Raw genomic sequence first — 15186 nt, forward strand, 5'->3', positions numbered from 1 at the left:
TGTGCATATAACTTCTAACACATTAAAAACAGTCTTACAGCATTGCAAAACACATTGTATTTCATAAGGCATAAGCATCCTTCAGTTTGGCGAGATTTGCACTGAATATTGAATGAAACAGCTTTCTCTAATAGAGAGAAAAGCTTTTGAGCAGATTTGGGCTAGATTTCACTTCATTTGAACAGAAGCAGTATTTCAACACAACCTGGTCTCACAGAATTCCGTGAAATGTCCACGGGTCCTTAACTCAAAATCCGTGAAGCCATCACGGAATTGCCCCAAATTCCGTGACCCGGCCACGGATATTTCTCCAACGCAAGTCAATGACACTGACCTCCCGTGATCCACACACGGATACCCGTTTCAATGACGGAGTACAGAACTCGCTGAACGGACGTGCTTTCTCATTTGGAAACGCAACATTTGAAGTATTTGTTTCTTTTCCAATATCAAATGCCATAATGACGTTAACCAGACAGCTGTTGTAGTTATTGCATTGTCCTGTCATCATAAAAATTACGTTTGTTTCAGTTACAAAAGTCCCGTGATGGCACGGACCTCCACAACCTGACCTCACTCACTTGTTTAGGAACTTACAAGCTTTTCGTCGACACTGTTGCAATGGCATGTAATTAACTTGGCATTTTTTCTCGTCCTGTCATCATAAAATCCAGTTTGATGGCGTTTTACACACATTTTGGCTATAGTCAGAACTAAAATCTGTGATAGGAGCACGGAGTGAGTCTGTGCTTAGATCACGGATAACTCTAACGCAAGTCAATGACACTCATCTTCCGTGGTCCACACACGGATCGTTTCAGTGATGGAGTACAGACCTCACTCAATGGACGTGCTATCTCATCTGGAAACGCAACATTTGAAGTATTTATTTTTTTCAACACCAAATACCATGACCAACCTGACTGTTATTGTAACTATTGCATTGTCCTGCCATCAAACAGATTCACTTTGATTCTGTTAGCCTAACTAAAATCTGTGATACGAGCACGGAGTGAGTCTGTGCTGAGATCACGGATAACTCTAACGCAAGTCAATGACACTCTTCTTCCGTGGTCCACACACGGAAACCCAGTCTCACGGCAGTTCGTGATTTTGTCACGTAATTTAATCTATTTATTCGAGGCAGGCACACGTTTATTTCCTTATTTTCATGATTGCAGCACGTTTTTTAAAACTAATGCATTTCAACTGGAGGCATCTTTCGTGCATCAGCACAATATTTTCTGATTAATTATTATTATTATTATTTAATTTTTCACAGGACAACAGAAGAAACTCACTGAAACTTGAAAAAAAATCGGAGCTTAACTTACTGTACAAAACTGAGCAACATACTGTATTGCTGGTGACAAAAACACATTAAAACTTTTTTAGCTGTAAAATGCGCAATGGTTCTTTTTTTACTTTTTCATTGATTTTTATTTTTTTCATAGGCCTAGATTTAATTTTTTATTATTACAGAATTCAATATCAAGTCCTTGACACATAACTGTAACACATTTTCACATTAAGAAACAATTTAGTTTAAATAAAAAGAACAAAAAATATCTAAAAATAAATAAATTATTTATTAGCGATAGGCCTACAGATTTATTTATTTTTTTAATTTATTTTTTATTTTTTTACTTTAGACTCTAAAGTTAAAAGTTTTTATTAAGGCTATTGTAAAGGCTTCTTAAAAATGATGTCGCTGATGAGCCTCTGATCGCTGTCAGATTCTGTGATATGAATGTCCGCTAATGGGTTTAGAATGAGCCCCGCTCGGCCTGTGTTCTGGCTTACTGTAATATTTCACCTGTAATAAGACCGAAATAATATAATTAAAATAAAGAAATGAATGAATACATGATAACATCTAAATAAATGTTGATAGATTTAGCGTTATAGTTTTAAAAATATTAATAAACAGCAAATCAACACAGAAAGACCTAAATAATAATAATACATAATTAATAAACAGTGCCGCCCCTCCCACTACGCGCATCACGCGCTGTGCGTCAACCCCAAAGCGTCAAAAACTGAAGCGTGGTCAAGCGCCTCTAGCGTCACTGACATGAGATGTTTATCGCTTTGAAATCACGTTCAAGAAGTCTCATTCAGCACACATCGCGATACTTTCCATCAGTTTGCAAGAGCCGCAGGTTGGGTGAGTTATACAGTCTATGGTGAGTAGTAGTAAATATGCTCTTTTAATGCCTGTCATAAAACGTATTCTGTCTTCTTTATTAATCAGATGAGCGCCTTATGTTTACTCTCTGTATTACATCGGTCATCCGAGGCTGTCTTTGAGTTTCATTGTGTTTAACTAAATGAGCACAGCTGCTAACTGGTTAAACTCTATCGGTCACGTGACGTGACGTGACGTGCCACAGACCTGGGATCCGTTTTATATTCATTTCAGGTTCAAAGATGTAAGTTGTATTTGTAGTAAAATCATGGTAACCATGACACCTACAAAAGTAGGTAAAACCCAGTAAACAAGACATTTACCATGTTTTTTTTTTTATTTATTTATTATTTATTTATTTTTTTTACCACAGTAACTGTAGTTTTACTGTAGTATAGTAATAGCACATTAATCACCAAATTAACTATAGTTGTACCACTGTAATGGTAGTGTTTTAATGTGCTTTTATATGACATTTCACAGTAATCACATTTACTGTACCATGCTTGTAATACCTTTTTTTTTTTTTTTTTTTTTTTTTTTTTTACATTAAAAAACATTTTTCCCATATTGTAGTTCAATTCATATTGGTTTATATCTTACATATTTTGCTCACAGATCACTATTAACATTCTGTATATAATTCTGTTTTATTTTCTTTCCCCTTGTATTAATTTTTTAGCTGAAAAGACGTAAAGTAAGCAGTCACCCCAGTGGTGTTTGTGGAGAGGTATTCCTTCAGAAATGGAGAAGACAGAAAGCTGCAGAGGCAGGTTGGTCTGTGATAGTTTGTCCCTTTTATCAAACATTCCTGTTGTTATCATTTGCACAGCATTTTGTTGTTTCTTAAACTGTTGTACGGTCCAAATACCCACACTTGCCATCTTTGCACATTTCCTTTATTTGGCCCAAGTGAACATGAAGATCACAATGTGTGTCGATCTTAACATGACAAAGTTCGTTTCAACTTTGTATTTTAAAAGAAACTTCTAAATGTCTTTTCAATAGTCCCTAATAATACATTTTAATGCGCTTTTCTAGAACCCAAAGCGCTAAAATTAGCGCCCTATTAACCCTATTAAAGATGACAATTTATTTTGTGGTGCTTCTAATTAAGTGATAAAAAGAAGTTACAAATGATGTACAAAATAAATATACTTTTCTGTGCACCAAGAAAACATGCAACACTTTGTTTTACTACTAAATTAGTCTCAATTTCTAATTATTATAATTAATATTTCACAAACATTGGAAAGTTGCGTGACCTCCTGTGAGATCTCTGCAAAAAGTCTCACATTAATTCCAAAACATGATGCATGATGGGATACACTAAGCGTTGTATAGCGCTCCGGAGCAGTATTGGAGAGGTTTAGTGTGTGTTAAGGACACCGTGCTTTGGCATTATTAAGACCGGGGACAGTCTCATAGTCACGTACACACACTCTCAAGTGAATAAGACCTCAAGTGTGGGTATCTGGAAAGGGGAAAAGTCTTTAAAATGATCCCTAAATACAGTCCCACATCAAAGTCTTAATAATTCACTAATGCTTTCATGGTCTAAAAAATAATGTATGTAAGTAATGTATAAGTTAAAGTATATAGTAATGTATAAGTTGCATGTAATGAAATAATATTTCCTTTCTTTCTGTCTTACAGGATTGTTTGCAGATAATGCTGTTCTTCTTTTTCAGAAGTTTTTGGTGGGCCAACCCTCACAAACCTTCCTAAAAACTAAAAGAGCTATTACTGAGTCTCAGCGACTCTTGCCACGATCAGCTCTTCCCAGGTACATTTGTTTACTCATCAAATGCTCTGGTCTGAATCTTACTTTAAATTAACTTAATTATATGTTTAATGAGCAATATTGCTCATTGCACACAGAGTAAGATTATCTTGTTTCACAGAAGAGAAGGAAGACCAAGGAAATGATTTGCTCAGGATGAGAAATGAAGATGGTCATCTTGTGCTCAAGCAAACAGAAGTCCTCTGGTATGTGTGTGTTGAAGCAATGATGTGTTACAGGACTTTATGATGATCTCTCACAGGACTGGTCATGTCAGCCGTAATTATTCTTTCCAATGTTTTTTTATTTATTTTATTTTATTTGATACAGCTATAATAATTATAGCATGTTAGCAAAGTTTGACTGGAACATTTTTAATCTAAAGTTTTAAAAAAACACCACCTGTTATTCTTAAAAGCATACAAGTGTCATAAAAGTGGTTTAATTGATATAAACACCAATTGACATTATCTTACTGTTTTGTGAATGTTGTGTTATAAATTGTGAATTGATAGTTGATTGGTTTGAGCAAAGCCTTACACTGCACAGACTAAAACACATTTGTGAGAGAAGTCATTAGCTCTGGAGAAAGATTCTAGAGGAAGAAAACACATTTACTGCAACAATAGATGAATTCTAGAGTCTCTGAGAACTACACATGCTAATGGAGTCTCATGAGCAAGTCCTTTGCCTCTGTAACTTTTTCTAAATTCTTGCATAATGAAATTGTTTATTGCAGTATTTTAACAATTTTACTTTGTACAGATGATCTCATCAACCAAATGAGGGGTTTTGACCAAGTGATGCTCTTGAAAGGACTGAAAGAAGAGGATGTGGTAAATTGTCTTCAGAGAAAAAGCTTCTCAAAAGATCTTAAAACAGCTTGAAGAATGGTAAGTGTACAGTACTACAAGGGTCATAGTTACTCATCCTGCTAAAATCACACAGAACATAAGATGAGCTCTATGTCCATTAAACAACTTCATCTGGATTGTTTGTTTCACTTTGACCAGGTCTGGGATCTTAGGACTGGGAGATCTCACTTGCACCCAGTTAACCTCCATAGAGAACATTTATCAGAAGCGCTGTCTGGGCAGGGCAAGAAACATCATCAAGGATGCCTCTCACCCTAACCATGGACCTTTCACCCTCCTTCCATCCGGCAGGCGTTACAGAAGCCTACGCTCTCGAACTAGTAGACTCAGGAAGAGCTTCTTCCCCGAGGCTGTGACACTCCTGAACTCCACACCACCAATCTAACCTGCACCTGCTCTTTTACTGCACTGGTCACAGTACTTTACATACATGTATTGCACTACTCATATTTTGCACAGACTGCACATGGTTAAATCCATTACACTATAAACTGTCTAAAGCTGTTACTGTACAAGCACAGTAAACTATTTCTACAATAAATATAATTGCACTACTATTATTTTGCATATAATAGATTGTTCAACAATACTTTGCACACTCATTCAACTGTATTTATTACCACTGTTCTCAAGTTCCTGCTATTCATAATGTATATATAATCCTTCTTTGCTCTGTTCATAATGTACATACAATCCCTACATTACATTCATATTTATATTCTGTATATACTCTGATCAATATTGTATATAGCAACTCCACTGTAAATTCTGTATATCATAGCTTTACTTACTCTGCACTTTTATGTATATAAAACACTATATTCTTGCACTTCTGGTTAGATGCTAACTGCATTTCATTAGCTCTGTACTTGTACTCTGCATAATGACAATAAAGTTGAATCTAATCTAATCTAATCTAATTTTCTGGCTGAGAACAAGCTACACCACATCAGTGCTGGATATCAACCAAAAGCTGTTTCCAGACACGAGAGAAGATCACGATGAAACCAGTTTAGATGTGTTGATAAGGAATCATTATTTTCTGAAACAGTATCAAATGTCTTATATGTATCACATGATCTGTATCACAGTTGACTGGATGGGACTGTGACTTTTAAGGACATTTCATCACTCATCTGTGTGAACTGATTAATATATGAGGTTAATGTATTTTTGATTATGAATAATTATTTTCCTTGAATCTTATTTGTCTTGATGCTACTTTATCATCTTTATAGTCTATGCTTCAATAAAATGAATATGACGAATATTGTGTTCTGAAGATTCTTGTTAAATACATCATTTTACTAGGTAGGCTCATATGTGTTTATTTTAGACTTGGAAAAACTACATAATCATTATTGGGATTATTTTTTACTTAAGACATAAAAATATTTGATCAGATTAATGACATCTGGGACATCAGTACACCAGAAAGTTATTATTGTTTATATTTAGTAACAAATGCCAATTGTTTTGTGAAAGAAAGGGAGTTACGAGATTAATTATTTTGCATTACAAGATGGTGCCATGGGCTTTATTGTTACAAACACTTGAGGGATAACTGAGAATGTAGCAGGAATGATCAACGTGGATCTTGTACTGCATTAAAACCAAGAGCACACACATTACTGATGTCCAGCACATGAGGAGCAAGAGACAGGGGTGAGAGGACATTTTTACACTGATTTTTGCTAATTAGTTATTAGTAATATATATATATATATATATATATATATATATATATATATATATATATATATATATATATATGAATGAATTTGTCCTTGTGTAATAGTGAAGTATCACAATGTGTATACATTGTCCTTGATTACTGCTTAAGAGTGGGGAATAGATAATGGCATGTTGTTGCAGGTTCATCCATTATATTTATTGATGTTTACTTCAAAAATCAAATAAATAATCTATTATTTTTATTATTAAAACATTTCTTTCTAATTTTTCCATGTTTCATCAGATGGCCTCACAATGTCCTGTCAAAAGGTATAATAGCCATGATGAATAGAATAGAAAACAGAGGACAGTGAAAACTGTCAGATATAAATGTGACTCAGCTCAGTTTGTTGTTCATGATGAGGAGAATACATATATGTAGGTTTTACTGCCCTTCTACCCCCAGGGGCCCAGTAGCACCCCCCGGAAGAGCCAAAAACTGTACATTTCAAATGGCTGTAAATCAGAGTCCAATTAACATATCAAAGCGAAAATCAGCATGATTACTACTTATGCTATGCTGATAAAATAATGTTGGGCACAGTTTTCAGAAATGAATGGAAAGGTGGCATAAAGGCATTTTAAATATTGCATACTCTAAAATACTAAATTTCACCATGCCTCTCAAATATATCATAGTGGTTTACACAGTGAACATATTTATATGTCTAGTTTACCATTCAATATATTATTTATTTCATTTCGTTAATAAAACTTTTTAAACTACATTACCCATAAGCCTCCATCGTTCTATCTATGGAAAGGGAATACTAGGCGCTGTTTTTTGTAGTTCATTGAAGTTATTCTTAGGGTTAGTGTTAGGATCTCGGTAAAAAGGTGATTTTTCTCAACATAGAAACACCCAATGTTGACTTAATATATTTACTAATGTGATAATAGCAGCAAAACATACTTTTGTAACATGATCCGCTGTTTAATATGGGTTAAAAGATAATCCAACCACAGACAGTCCTGCGATGACAAGGAACATTCACAGCCAATGACATCAAAGCTGAGCAGCTTCATCACACTTCCTTAACCATTTATTGTCATTCATGAACGCAGTTGTATCTTATCTAACCAATAGATTCATTTCATTCAATTTAAAAGATAAATTTTTTCCTGACCAAAGACAAGAGCATTTACTAATAAAAAGTAAAGAGTGAAATTAAGTTATTAAATTATTTAAATTTGTTTCTGTGATTTGCCTTGCTTTACCAATTCATCTCTAGTAATAAAAACTGAAATAAAGCATAATGAACATACATAATTTTGTAAGAGTTTTCCAGTATTTATAGATATGTCAAACTCATTTAAAGACAAAGTGCGCATATTACTGCACTGTCACCAAGCTCGTTTTTAAAGAATAAAACTATGAAGAAAAAAAAGGCAGTTATGTTGTAAACGTTAACATTTTTCAGTGTGCAAATTCTTTTATTAAAAAACAAAACATTATAAATATGGTATATATCTTTCAGAGAACACCGTAAAAATATACATTTTCTTAAAATATTCTATTGACCAAAAAGTGATACAACACAATGTAAATGTTTCAAACTCACAAAAAAACATCATGAAGACATGCATGTCAAGTGTGCAATATCATCTATAAAACTCAATCAGCAGAGCATCACGTAAACACTGATTGTCCGAACAATGGAAGAAAGATAAAGTGTTCAGGAAAACAAACACCTGCTACATAAAAATGCAGAAATATAACTTTAACAATAACATCATTCACTTCATGACTGGAACTAGGGGATTGCTGTGCATGAATATGTCCTTTACTAAAACTCCTGATGAGAACTGAAGCTTTTTTATGATAAAAGCACCAGAAGTAAAGTTAACTGTATGAAGCTTGACAAAGAGAACACAATTATTAACTATTGTTGTCATCACTGGTTCTGTATATAGTACAGTATATGGGTTGCTGAAAGGTCACAATGTATTCATTATAAGGTTAATTAAAACAAAGTTACATCTTCTGCAGAAATCAAACCACTGCAAAGTCTTGAGTCACTGATCCTGGAACCATTTCTCTGTGTGTGTGTGTGGCGGGGGTGGGGGGGGGGGTGGAGTTAAAGAGGTGAATCCTTGTGCATGACGGAGAACTACAGTGTTATCTGGAAACAATCCTGTAAGACAGAAAGGATAGAAATATTATGTAATTAAATGCAACATTACTGTGTTTTTTTTAGACCATGAAAGCATAATCTGCAAAGATGCTGTATAATTAAATGTTAAATGCATCCATTATTAAAAGCAAGTCATTAATAGCAATATCTAGTCATGGAGATCACGTATAGTGGGAACATAAACTGATGGGGCTTATTTAAAGTAATTTAATGAGAAGCCAATGAACAATATAAACTTTCTGACTGTGTGGGGCAACTGATTTTCCAATATTGTGATAGTGTCAGATGAGATTGTCCAGGGGCTTGTACAATATCATACAAGTGTTAAATTGAATTAGTGAATTATTAAGACTTTGACGTGCGACTGTATTTAGGGATCATTTTAAAGACTTTTCCCCTTTCCAGTTACCCACACTTGAGGTCTTATTCACTTGAGAGTGTGTGTACGTGACTATGAGACTGTCCCCGGTCTTAATAATGCCAAAGCACAGTGTCCTTAACACACACTAAACCTCTCCAATACTGCTCCGGAGCGCTATACAACACTTAGTGTATCCCATCATGCATCATGTTTTGGAATTAATGTGAGACTTTTTGCAGAGATCTCACAGGAGGTCACGCAACTTTCCAATGTTTGTGAAATATTAATTATAATAATTAGAAATTGAGACTAATTTAGTAGTAAAACAAAGTGTTGCATGTTTTCTTGGTGCACAGAAAAGTATATTTATTTTGTACATCATTTGTAACTTCTTTTTATCACTTAATTAGAAGCACCACAAAATAAATTGTCATCTTTAATAGGGTTAATAGGGCGCTAATTTTAGCGCTTTGGGTTCTAGAAAAGCGCATTAAAATGTATTATTAGGGACTATTGAAAAGACATTTAGAAGTTTCTTTTAAAATACAAAGTTGAAACGAACTTTGTCATGTTAAGATCGACACACATTGTGATCTTCATGCTCACTTGGGCCAAATAAAGGAAATGTGCAAAGATGGCAAGTGTGGGTATTTGGACCGTACAACAGTTTAAGAAACAACAAAATGCTGTGCAAATGATAACAACAGGAATGTTTGATAAAAGGGACAAACTATCACAGACCAACCTGCCTCTGCAGCTTTCTGTCTTCTCCATTTCTGAAGGAATACCTCTCCACAAACACCACTGGGGTGACTGCTTACTTTACGTCTTTTCAGCTAAAAAATTAATACAAGGGGAAAGAAAATAAAACAGAATTATATACAGAATGTTAATAGTGATCTGTGAGCAAAATATGTAAGATATAAACCAATATGAATTGAACTACAATATGGGAAAAATGTTTTTTAATGTAAAAAAAAAAAAAAAAAAAAAAAAAAAAAAAGGTATTACAAGCATGGTACAGTAAATGTGATTACTGTGAAATGTCATATAAAAGCACATTAAAACACTACCATTACAGTGGTACAACTATAGTTAATTTGGTGATTAATGTGCTATTACTATACTACAGTAAAACTACAGTTACTGTGGTAAAAAAAAATAAAAAAAAAAAATAAAAAAAAACATGGTAAATGTCTTGTTTACTGGGTTTTACCTACTTTTGTAGGTGTCATGGTTACCATGATTTTACTACAAATACAACTTACATCTTTGAACCTGAAATGAATATAAAACGGATCCCAGGTCTGTGGCACGTCACGTCACGTCACGTGACCGATAGAGTTTAACCAGTTAGCAGCTGTGCTCATTTAGTTAAACACAATGAAACTCAAAGACAGCCTCGGATGACCGATGTAATACAGAGAGTAAACATAAGGCGCTCATCTGATTAATAAAGAAGACAGAATACGTTTTATGACAGGCATTAAAAGAGCATATTTACTACTACTCACCATAGACTGTATAACTCACCCAACCTGCGGCTCTTGCAAACTGATGGAAAGTATCGCGATGTGTGCTGAATGAGACTTCTTGAACGTGATTTCAAAGCGATAAACATCTCATGTCAGTGACGCTAGAGGCGCTTGACCACGCTTCAGTTTTTGACGCTTTGGGGTTGACGCACAGCGCGTGATGCGCGTAGTGGGAGGGGCGGCGCTGTTTATTAATTATGTATTATTATTATTTAGGTCTTTCTGTGTTGATTTGCTGTTTATTAATATTTTTAAAACTATAACGCTAAATCTATCAACATTTATTTAGATGTTATCATGTATTCATTCATTTCTTTATTTTAATTATATTATTTCGGTCTTATTACAGGTGAAATATTACAGTAAGCCAGAACACAGGCCGAGCGGGGCTCATTCTAAACCCATTAGCGGACATTCATATCACAGAATCTGACAGCGATCAGAGGCTCATCAGCGACATCATTTTTAAGAAGCCTTTACAATAGCCTTAATAAAAACTTTTAACTTTAGAGTCTAAAGTAAAAAAATAAAAAATAAATTAAAAAAATAAATAAATCTGTAGGCCTATCGCTAATAAATAATTTATTTATTTTTAGATATTTTTTGTTCTTTTTATTTAAACTAAATTGTTTCTTAATGTGAAAATGTGTTACAGTTATGTGTCACGGACTTGATATTGAATTCTGTAATAATAAAAAATTAAATCTAGGCCTATGAAAAAAATAAAAATCAATGAAAAAGTAAAAAAAGAACCATTGCGCATTTTACAGCTAAAAAAGTTTTAATGTGTTTTTGTCACCAGCAATACAGTATGTTGCTCAGTTTTGTACAGTAAGTTAAGCTCCGATTTTTTTTCAAGTTTCAGTGAGTTTCTTCTGTTGTCCTGTGAAAAATTAAATAATAATAATAATAATTAATCAGAAAATATTGTGCTGATGCACGAAAGATGCCTCCAGTTGAAATGCATTAGTTTTAAAAAACGTGCTGCAATCATGAAAATAAGGAAATAAACGTGTGCCTGCCACGAATAAATAGATTAAATTACGTGACAAAATCACGAACTGCCGTGAGACTGGGTTTCCGTGTGTGGACCACGGAAGAAGAGTGTCATTGACTTGCGTTAGAGTTATCCGTGATCTCAGCACAGACTCACTCCGTGCTCGTATCACAGATTTTAGTTAGGCTAACAGAATCAAAGTGAATCTGTTTGATGGCAGGACAATGCAATAGTTACAATAACAGTCAGGTTGGTCATGGTATTTGGTGTTGAAAAAAATAAATACTTCAAATGTTGCGTTTCCAGATGAGATAGCACGTCCATTGAGTGAGGTCTGTACTCCATCACTGAAACGGTCCGTGTGTGGACCACGGAAGATGAGTGTCATTGACTTGCGTTAGAGTTATCCGTGATCTAAGCACAGACTCACTCCGTGCTCCTATCACAGATTTTAGTTCTGACTATAGCCAAAATGTGTGTAAAACGCCATCAAACTGGATTTTATGATGACAGGACGAGAAAAAATGCCAAGTTAATTACATGCCATTGCAACAGTGTCGACGAAAAGCTTGTAAGTTCCTAAACAAGTGAGTGAGGTCAGGTTGTGGAGGTCCGTGCCATCACGGGACTTTTGTAACTGAAACAAACGTAATTTTTATGATGACAGGACAATGCAATAACTACAACAGCTGTCTGGTTAACGTCATTATGGCATTTGATATTGGAAAAGAAACAAATACTTCAAATGTTGCGTTTCCAAATGAGAAAGCACGTCCGTTCAGCGAGTTCTGTACTCCGTCATTGAAACGGGTATCCGTGTGTGGATCACGGGAGGTCAGTGTCATTGACTTGCGTTGGAGAAATATCCGTGGCCGGGTCACGGAATTTGGGGCAATTCCGTGATGGCTTCACGGATTTTGAGTTAAGGACCCGTGGACATTTCACGGAATTCTGTGAGACCAGGTTGTTCAACATTACTGCTCTCAGAAACCTGTAAACTGATAATCTTGAGCATTGAAGCTCAATCATAAGATTCTGTGCATATAACTTCTAACACATTAAAAACAGTCTTACAGCATTGCAAAAACATTGTATTTCATAAGGCATAAGCATCCTTCAGTTTGGCAAGATTTGCACTGAATATTGAATGAAACAGCTTTCTCTAATAGAGAGAAAAGCTTTTGAGCAGATTTGGGCTAGATTTCACTTCATTTGAACAGAAGCAGTATTTCAACATTACTGCTCTCAGAAACCTGTTTTTGTGCATATAACTTCTAACACATTAAAAACAGTCTTACAGCATTGCAAAAAACATTGTATTTCATAAGGCATAAGCATCCTTCAGTTTGGCAAGATTTGCACTGAATATTGAATGAAACAGCTTTCTCTAATAGAGAAAAAGCTTTTGAGCAGATTTGGGCTAGATTTCACTTCATTTGAACAGAAGCAGTATTTCAACATTACTGCTCTCAGAAACCTGTAAACTGATAATCTTGAGCATTGAAGCTCAATCATAAGATTTTGTGCATATAACTTCTAACACATTAAAAACAGTCTTACAGCATAGCAAAAACATTGTATTTCATAAGGCATAAGCATCCTTCAGTTTGGCAAGATTTGCACTGAATATTGAACGAAACAGCTTTCTCTAATAGAGAGAAAAGCTTTTGAGCAGATTTGGGCTAGATTTCACTTCATTTGAACAGAAGCAGTATTTCAACATTTACTGCTCTCAGAAACCTGTTTTTGTGCATATAACTTCTAACACATTAAAAACAGTCTTACAGCATTGCAAAAACATTGTATTTCATAAGGCATAAGCATCCTTCAGTTTGGCAAGATTTGCACTGAATATTGACTGAAACAGCTTTCTCTAATAGAGAGAAAAGCTTTTGAGCAGATTTCGGCCAGATTTCACTTCATTTGAACAGAAGCAGTATTTCAACATTACTGCTCTCAGAAACCTGTTTTTGTGCATATAACTTCTAACACATTAAAAACAGTCTTACAGCATTGCAAAACACATTGTATTTCATAAGGCATAAGCATCCTTCAGTTTGGCGAGATTTGCACTGAATATTGAATGAAACAGCTTTCTCTAATAGAGAGAAAAGCTTTTGAGCAGATTTGGGCTAGATTTCACTTCATTTGAACAGAAGCAGTATTTCAACATTTACTGCTCTCAGAAACCTGTTTTTGTGCATATAACTTCTAACACATTAAAAACAGTCTTACAGCATTGCAAAAACATTGTATTTCATAAGGCATAAGCATCCTTCAGTTTGGCAAGATTTGCACTAAATATTGAATGAAACAGCTTTCTCTAATAGAGAGAAAAGCTTTTGAGCAGATTTCTGCTAGATTTCACTTCATTTGAACAGAAGCAGTATTTCAACATTACTGCTCTCAGAAACCTGTTTTTGTGCATATAACTTCTAACACATTAAAAACAGTCTTACAGCATTGCAAAAACATTGTATTTCATAAGGCATAAGCATCCTTCAGTTTGGCAAGATTTGCACTGAATATTGAATGAAACAGCTTTCTCTAATAGAGAGAAAAGCTTTTGAGCAGATTTGGTCTAGATTTCACTTCATTTGAAAGGAAGCAGTATTTCAACATTACTGCTCTCAGAAACCTGTAAACTGATAATCTTGAGCATTGAAGCTCAATCATAAGATTCTGTGCATATGACTTCTAACACATTAAAAACAGTCTTACAGCATTGCAAAAACATTGTATTTCATAAGGCATAAGCATCCTTCAGTTTGGCAAGATTTGCACTGAATATTGAATGAAACAGCTTTCTCTAATAGAGAGAAAAGCTTTTGAGCAGATTTGGGCTAGATTTCACTTCATTTGAACAGAAGCAGTATTTCAACATTACTGCTCTCAGAAACCTGTTTTTGTGCATATAACTTCTAACACATTAAAAACAGTCTTACAGCATAGCAAAAACATTGTATTTCATAAGGCATAAGCATCCTTCAGTTTGGCAAGATTTGCACTGAATATTGAAACAAACAGCTTTATCTAATAGAGAGACGAGCTTTTGAGCAGATTTGGGCTAGATTTCCCTTCATTTGAACAGAAGCAGTATTTCAACATTACTGCTCTCAGAAACCTGTTTTTGTGCATATAACTTCTAGCACATTAAAAACAGTCTTACAGCATTGCAAAAACATTGTATTTCATAAGGCATAAGCATCCTTCAGTTTGGCAAGATTTGCACTGAATATTGAATGAAACACCTTTCTCTAATAGAGAGAAAAGCTTTTTAGCAGATTTGGGCTAGATTTCACTTCATTTGAACAGAAGCAGTATTTCAACATTACTGCTCTCAGAAACCTGTTTTTGTGCATATAACTTCTAACACATTAAAAACAGTCTTACAGCATTGCAAAAAACATTGTATTTCATAAGGCATAAGCATCCTTCAGTTTGGCAAGATTTGCACTGAATATTGAATGAAACAGCTTTCTCTAATAGAGAGAAAAGCTTTTGAGCAGATTTCGGCCAGATTTCACTTCATTTGAACAGAAGCAGTATTTCAACATTACTGCTCTCAGAAACCTGTT

The 15186-nt window shown here is 34.6% G+C and overlaps 2 long non-coding RNA genes across 3 annotated transcripts; one reads left to right on the forward strand and one right to left on the reverse strand.

Moving 5' to 3' along the window:
* The first annotated feature begins 203 nt into the window (after positions 1 to 203).
* Positions 204 to 6114, forward strand: LOC128014184 (uncharacterized). 2 transcript variants are annotated; one of them, XR_008183491.1, is made up of 6 exons: positions 204 to 2432; positions 2871 to 2961; positions 3845 to 3974; positions 4093 to 4177; positions 4737 to 4864; positions 4985 to 6114. It is a non-coding gene; the product is annotated as an uncharacterized LOC128014184 (long non-coding RNA). The 2 variants fall into 2 exon arrangements; XR_008183492.1 differs by having other exon boundaries at positions 1208 to 2186.
* A 2540-nt stretch (positions 6115 to 8654) lies between these two features.
* LOC128014186 (uncharacterized) lies at positions 8655 to 11145 on the reverse strand. Its single transcript, XR_008183496.1, has 3 exons — positions 10345 to 11145; positions 9822 to 9912; positions 8655 to 8715 (listed from the first exon to the last, which is right to left on the reverse strand). It is a non-coding gene; the product is annotated as an uncharacterized LOC128014186 (long non-coding RNA).
* Positions 11146 to 15186: the final 4041 nt, after the last annotated feature.

Source organism: Carassius gibelio, chromosome B25 (assembly GCF_023724105.1).
Source record: "Carassius gibelio isolate Cgi1373 ecotype wild population from Czech Republic chromosome B25, carGib1.2-hapl.c, whole genome shotgun sequence".
NCBI lineage: Eukaryota > Metazoa > Chordata > Actinopteri > Cypriniformes > Cyprinidae > Carassius > Carassius gibelio.